Genomic DNA, 5,912 nt, shown 5'->3' on the forward strand with positions numbered 1-5,912 from the left:
CCTTTCAAGTTCATATTTCTATATACCTGCATAAAGACCATACAGGTTTTATACAAGAGTTTCCAAGATTCTCACCTAGGCATATGGCTCTCCAATTTACAACTAGTAGTTTGTGTTTACAACCCTAATAAAAGCAGGTCAATTAGCTAGGGAAATACATGATCAAATACAATGGATGTCTGTGATCTGCATATCTTAAGCTGGTCTCTTCACAAAGGGTTTGCTTAACTTAATTACCCCCTACTGGGCTCATTGTTTCATTTAAAAAAAAAACATTTGGTCATACATTTAAGTTGATGATCAGGTTCATTTGTATGTAGCCATGCAAAGTTTTACTTGGGCCCTGACATTCAATATTCTATTTTATCATATCAGATTTATGCTCTCATCCTGACAAAGTCCATAAAGTATTTTAGGCTTAGACTGCACCTACCAGTTGTAAGCCCAAAACCTATATCTAGCAACAATAAAACTTACCCTTTTTTCTATTAATTCAACATTTGTCAAGAGAACTATTCTAGAGGAAAATAGTGCATAACAACAGCAAAGGAATGATACGGTTTACTTAAAATGTTTTCTGCACTCCTAATAATATACCTTCTTTGCATTTCTGTGGAGATTAATAATCAATAAATTAATAATTATGCAAATTTGGGTTTAAGAAAGTGACGAGCTATATCCTAACATTGCACAAAGTTGCAAATCTGTACTTAGCTATAGCAACCAATTACACATTTATCTTCTTATATAGTGGAGATAAGTATCGAACTGGCTTCCCCAGTATTTCCTAAGTGGGTTGGAATAAGATAGGCGATCAGTGGGTAAAATAAGGGATCTTCAACACAACACACAGGATTATGGCAAGGTAAGGAATAAGATTGATGTCTCCCACTTGTGGCAGGCTTGCAAGGTAACAAAATCTAGGGATAATCTAGGGACTGCTACCAGACAAAGTCCCTTTAAGTGTTATTCCAGCAGTCGATGCAGCTCCTCGGGTGCCTCAAGTCAGCTTGGGCGCTTATAACCACGAGTGACAGTAGCTTATTTAGGGGTCATGTTTAACTACCTAGCATAGGGGACCCACCTGGCTACATTTAATACGTATTGGTAGGTTAATTGGCTGCTATTAAATTGACCCTAATCTGTGTGTCTGTCTGTGTGTGTGTGTTAGGGAATTTAGACTGTAAGCTCCAATGGGGTAGGGATTGATGTGAGTGAGTTCTCTGTACTGCGCTGCGGAATTAGTGGCACTATAGAAATAAATAAATGATGACAATGATTTAAGCGCACTGTTGGAAAAACATACAAAACCACATAAATTGAATTCTGTGACCAAAGGAGCTAACTATATATACAAGTTTGGCATAAATGTTTTCAGGAGATAGGACCATCAGAAATTATTTTCATTAAACAATATTATGTTAGTGTACCACAGTTTTGTTTTCATTATTGAAGTGTCTAAAAAGTAAATTTAAAATTAAAAATTTAGCTTCATTATATTTGCATTTACTTTTAAGCATTAACAAGATAACCGAAAATACTTCATGTTTTTTTCTTTTATTTTTCTAGATGCAGAACAACCACCAATCATGGGTGAGCAACAGTATGAGTCACCAGCGACGTCAATGTCCTCTCCACCTGCTGGTCCTGCACTTTCACCAACTGTGCACCTCCTGGAGGGAATACAACAAGGTGCTCATGAAACAAAAGGTGAGTCCATCAAACCCTGCAGGAGATGATGGAACAGCAGGTGCTTTTAAGAATATCAGGAAACATCAAGAGGGGAGGTTGCCAGAGCACTGGAGGCCATCCTCAATCGGATGGCCTCAGTGAACCTGACCCTGATGGAGCAAGGGCCTCAAGAACTATCTCATCTCCTGCAGCCCCCAGTGCTTGGGCCACATGGAACTAGCCATGGAAGGATCCATCTAACATTGACCTTGGGGAAAAAGTATTTGAAAAAGATAAAAAGGCGTTTTCTTTTTATCACAAAATAGAAAATGTTAAACACAATCTACTAGTCTTTGTCAATTACCACAACATATACTGTATAGTAGATTAAAGCAGAGTATATGTTCTTAGTAAAGCTAGGCAATATATTCGGTCAAGTAGAAAAATACATGCTGCATGGTGAATTCTGTGTTTCCTCATGTCAGTACCAGCAGACTTAGACATCACTGACCTACCTCCAACACTGAACAGGCCACTGATTGCTGATCTTCCCAATGATAACATTATCACAGAACCCAGCTGGGCTCAGCTTCATGATAGAAATGGCATAACACCAGTACTGATGTCAGCCAGCCACAATAAGAAGTTGCTCCATGCAGTCTGCGAAGTACCTGAGTATCAGTTGTGTCCAACATTGATACTCCCGCTCCAGGACTATACTAGGAAGTATAGCATTCATTAGTGTTTCTTCAACACCTGGGTCCATTCTCTACAACAGCAGTACATCCATAACCACATTTCCATCTCCTGTGTTTTCCTCATGCCAGTCCTCTTACCAGCTAAGTACATGGGTCCTCACTGAGCGCAGTCAATATCCTGTTGCTGGGAACCCTGGTGACGTCCAATGGGGGTCTTAGACTCCACACCAGTGTAATTAGTTGCGGCAGTCCCATCTGCTAGTTATTGTCATCTGTATGTGTGTACTCCGCTACACTTGCTATCTATCTCTATTCTACAGGCTCACTGCGATATACTCTGTTGTATCCATTTGTTTATTGTGCACTCTGCAATGTTCAAACAGTACTAACACATTCTTGTACCTTATTGCATGCTACGCAATGTTTAAACGGTACACACATATCAGTGCACTTTATTGAATGCTACATGCTGTTCAAACAATGCCAACACATCTGTGTACCTTATTGCATGCTACATGCTGTTGAACCATTACCAATACCTCCTTGTACCTTTATAGCATGCTACGAGCTATTTAAACAGTGCCAACACATCCATGTGCCTCACTACATGTTAAGCCATGTTCTACAAATGCTAACACCTCTGTGTATCTCAGTACATGCTACATGCTGCCCTGGCAACGCCTTCAAACTCTGTATACTCCATCGCACTTTACCAAACCCCCTCACTTCGTGTACTGAGCTGTGCTGTCAACATTTTGCCTACAGTGCGAAACAACTTAGTGTATTCCAATGGGACAACCTCTCTTTTATATCGCATCCATACATCTTCAGGTATGTTCCCCCTTAGATACAAAATCCCAAGTTCTCACTGCTCAACAAGTTTAAATATCTAAGCTCTGATTTTCTTACATGGGGAAAGGTTCCACTTCATGGTCTTCTGGATCATGCCCAACAATCTCCACCTCCTTAAAGGCACCCCATTCCTAATTGCAATGTTGTCAACTGTGCCACACAGACCACAACATCTGGAACATACAAGAGGGCTTCTCCAGATGGGTGAAGATAATAAAAGTATGCTTTGAGAATGCTAACTGTATGATCAATGACCAATATGGTAGAGGCATGTGTGGAATTATATGCGACTTATTGGTCTGTAACTGCATATAATATTGGAGTGAAGATCCAATGTTGGAAAGGGTAGATGCTGTCTCCTAAAAGTAGAACAAACACAATTCTGGGAAAAAAAATCTATCTGTGTCGTTCAATGGTATGTTACTACAGACACATTGATGTCTCAATGTGTAACTTTAGAGGGGGACAACAGTATCTACAATATATTTTAAAAGCACCATGTTGCATGGTTACCAGCATTGTGAAACTGAGATTTGAAATATATGGAGCTACATGTGGTTACAGGTGGTAATCCTAATTCCGTCAGTGGAATAGCGAAACTGACAATCCCGATTTACTCTTAATTCCGAAGATGTCATTTCCCAATAAAGTTTTGATTGCGACTGTTTAGAAAACTGACGTGGAACTAATGCAAGCAGGCTCAGGCTGTACCTCTCCCCGTGTTTGCGTGGGTTTCCTCCAGGTGCTCCGGTTTCCCCTTCACACTCCAAAAACATACTAGTAGGTTAATTGGCTGCTACCAAAATTGACCGTAGTCTCTCTCTCTCTCTGTCTGTGTGTATGTTAGGGAATTTAGAATGTAAGTTCCAAAGGGGAAGGGACGGATGTGAATGAGTTCTCTGTACAGCGCTGCGGAATCAGTGGCGCTATATAAATAAATGGTGATGATGACGATGATAATGATGAATATATGTCGAATCATTCCTGCAATTCCCTGATTCAGCTGGTTGCTAGGCAAATAGTTAGAAGCTTCATTTAGCTCTCAGTCTGGCAGGGTCAGGTGTGCAATCACCTACCACACTCATGCAGCTAATCATCCTGCAGTTCTGATTCGTTCTGCTGCTTTTATACACCTTTTCCTGGCAGCATACCTATGCTGGTGATTGTTCTTGTTTGACCCATTGTGCCTTGTATCTTGACCTGTTCTGCGATCAGTGACCCGGATTGGTTATAGGAATTGTGTTTTCTCCATTCCTGAATCTTGGCTTTATTAAACAGATTTGTTCTAATATCTCTACCTACCCCGACCCCTGGCTAGTTTAAAGCATTCCTCTGTCTTAGCTACTCCTGCCTGTCTGACTCTGTGTTCTGCATAATACATTCCAGTTGCTCATAACTGTTACTGTGAGATGTCCACTCCATCAGACAAGTGCTAGGCTACTCTGCATTAACTCTTGCCTGTCTGTTATGAATTAATGCAGGAATACAGCTAAGGAGCCACGAATGTGGTGAAACACACAATGTTTTATTTGCTGAAAAGTACAAACCAGATGGTGAATTGCAAGGAAATGCAGAAGTAAATACCAGGTACACGGCAGATACAGGTAAGCAGGTGATATATAGAGATCTCAGGCAGCAGTAAACCCAGAAGAACAGCAGAATGGAAGCAACCACAGCAAGTAACAACAATAACCAGCAATGTATGCTGGGAGTGACAGGTATAAGTAGAGACACAACAAGGTGCAAGGAATAATTAATGAGGAGGTTAAACCCTAGTATAACCTCTGGTGAATAGAGGCGCTCCCACAATATATATATAACAAATAATAAGTCCAAAAGTCCTGGAGGCAGGAGCTGCCAATAGAAAGCAGCAAGCTTCAGGCAGATTGTTACAGTACCCCCTCATTTAAGGGTGGATTACAGATGCCCAAATCACCAAAAGTGATTGAAAGTCTCAGAATCATAGTCCGTTATGGGGGGCCCCATATGCATTTCCTCATCCAAGGACGGAAAGGCAAAGGAGACGAGGCCAGATGGAAGTTCATGCACCGCAGTCTCTGCTCTCTTTTTTCGCCTTTTCTTCTTGCGAGATTTACCTGGAACAGCAGGCTGAACCAATTGGGTGGAGCACAATGGTATCTCTTGGCCAGGTGAGATGGGTGGTATTGCTGAAAATACAGAGGCCCCACAAGGTGGCATAGCGGGAGGTGTTACAAACTTGCTGATTACTGCCTCAGTAAAGGATTGTATGTCCGATAAGATGGGATTGTCCGTCTCAATAAATGGGTTTGCCCATTCCAAGGCTTCCCCTCCAACATGCGATATTAGGAACAGTAGCTGTCTCTTAGGGTTATTAGCGAGGCTCAGTACGAAGGGAATATGTGAATCAGCAAACCTCAGAAGGGCACTAAGTTGGGAAAGGTGCCCCTCAAAGAAAGGTAACGGCTCAGACTTGGCATCCTCAGCAAAGAATGACTCGGACTGGGCGGCAGGCTTGACAAGAGGCCCGGACTGTGCGACAGGCTTGACAGGAGGCCCGGACAGGGCGGCAGGGTTGACAGGAGGCCCGGACTGGGCGGCAGGTTTGACAGGAGGACCCGAACTGGGAGGCAGGCTTGACAGGAGGCCCGAACTGGGCGGCAGGCTTGACAGGAGGCCCGAACTGGGGGGCAGGCTTGACAGGAGGCCCGG

The 5,912-nt window shown here is 42.3% G+C and overlaps 1 long non-coding RNA gene across 1 annotated transcript; it reads left to right on the forward strand.

The window, feature by feature from the left end:
* The first annotated feature begins 800 nt into the window (after nucleotides 1-800).
* On the forward strand, nucleotides 801-2,013 carry LOC142140346 (uncharacterized). The gene is made up of 2 exons (XR_012688424.1): nucleotides 801-865; nucleotides 1,570-2,013. It is a non-coding gene; the product is annotated as an uncharacterized LOC142140346 (long non-coding RNA).
* Nucleotides 2,014-5,912: the final 3,899 nt, after the last annotated feature.

The sequence above is a fragment of the Mixophyes fleayi genome, chromosome 2 (assembly GCF_038048845.1).
Source record: "Mixophyes fleayi isolate aMixFle1 chromosome 2, aMixFle1.hap1, whole genome shotgun sequence".
Taxonomy (NCBI): Eukaryota; Metazoa; Chordata; class Amphibia; order Anura; family Limnodynastidae; genus Mixophyes; species Mixophyes fleayi.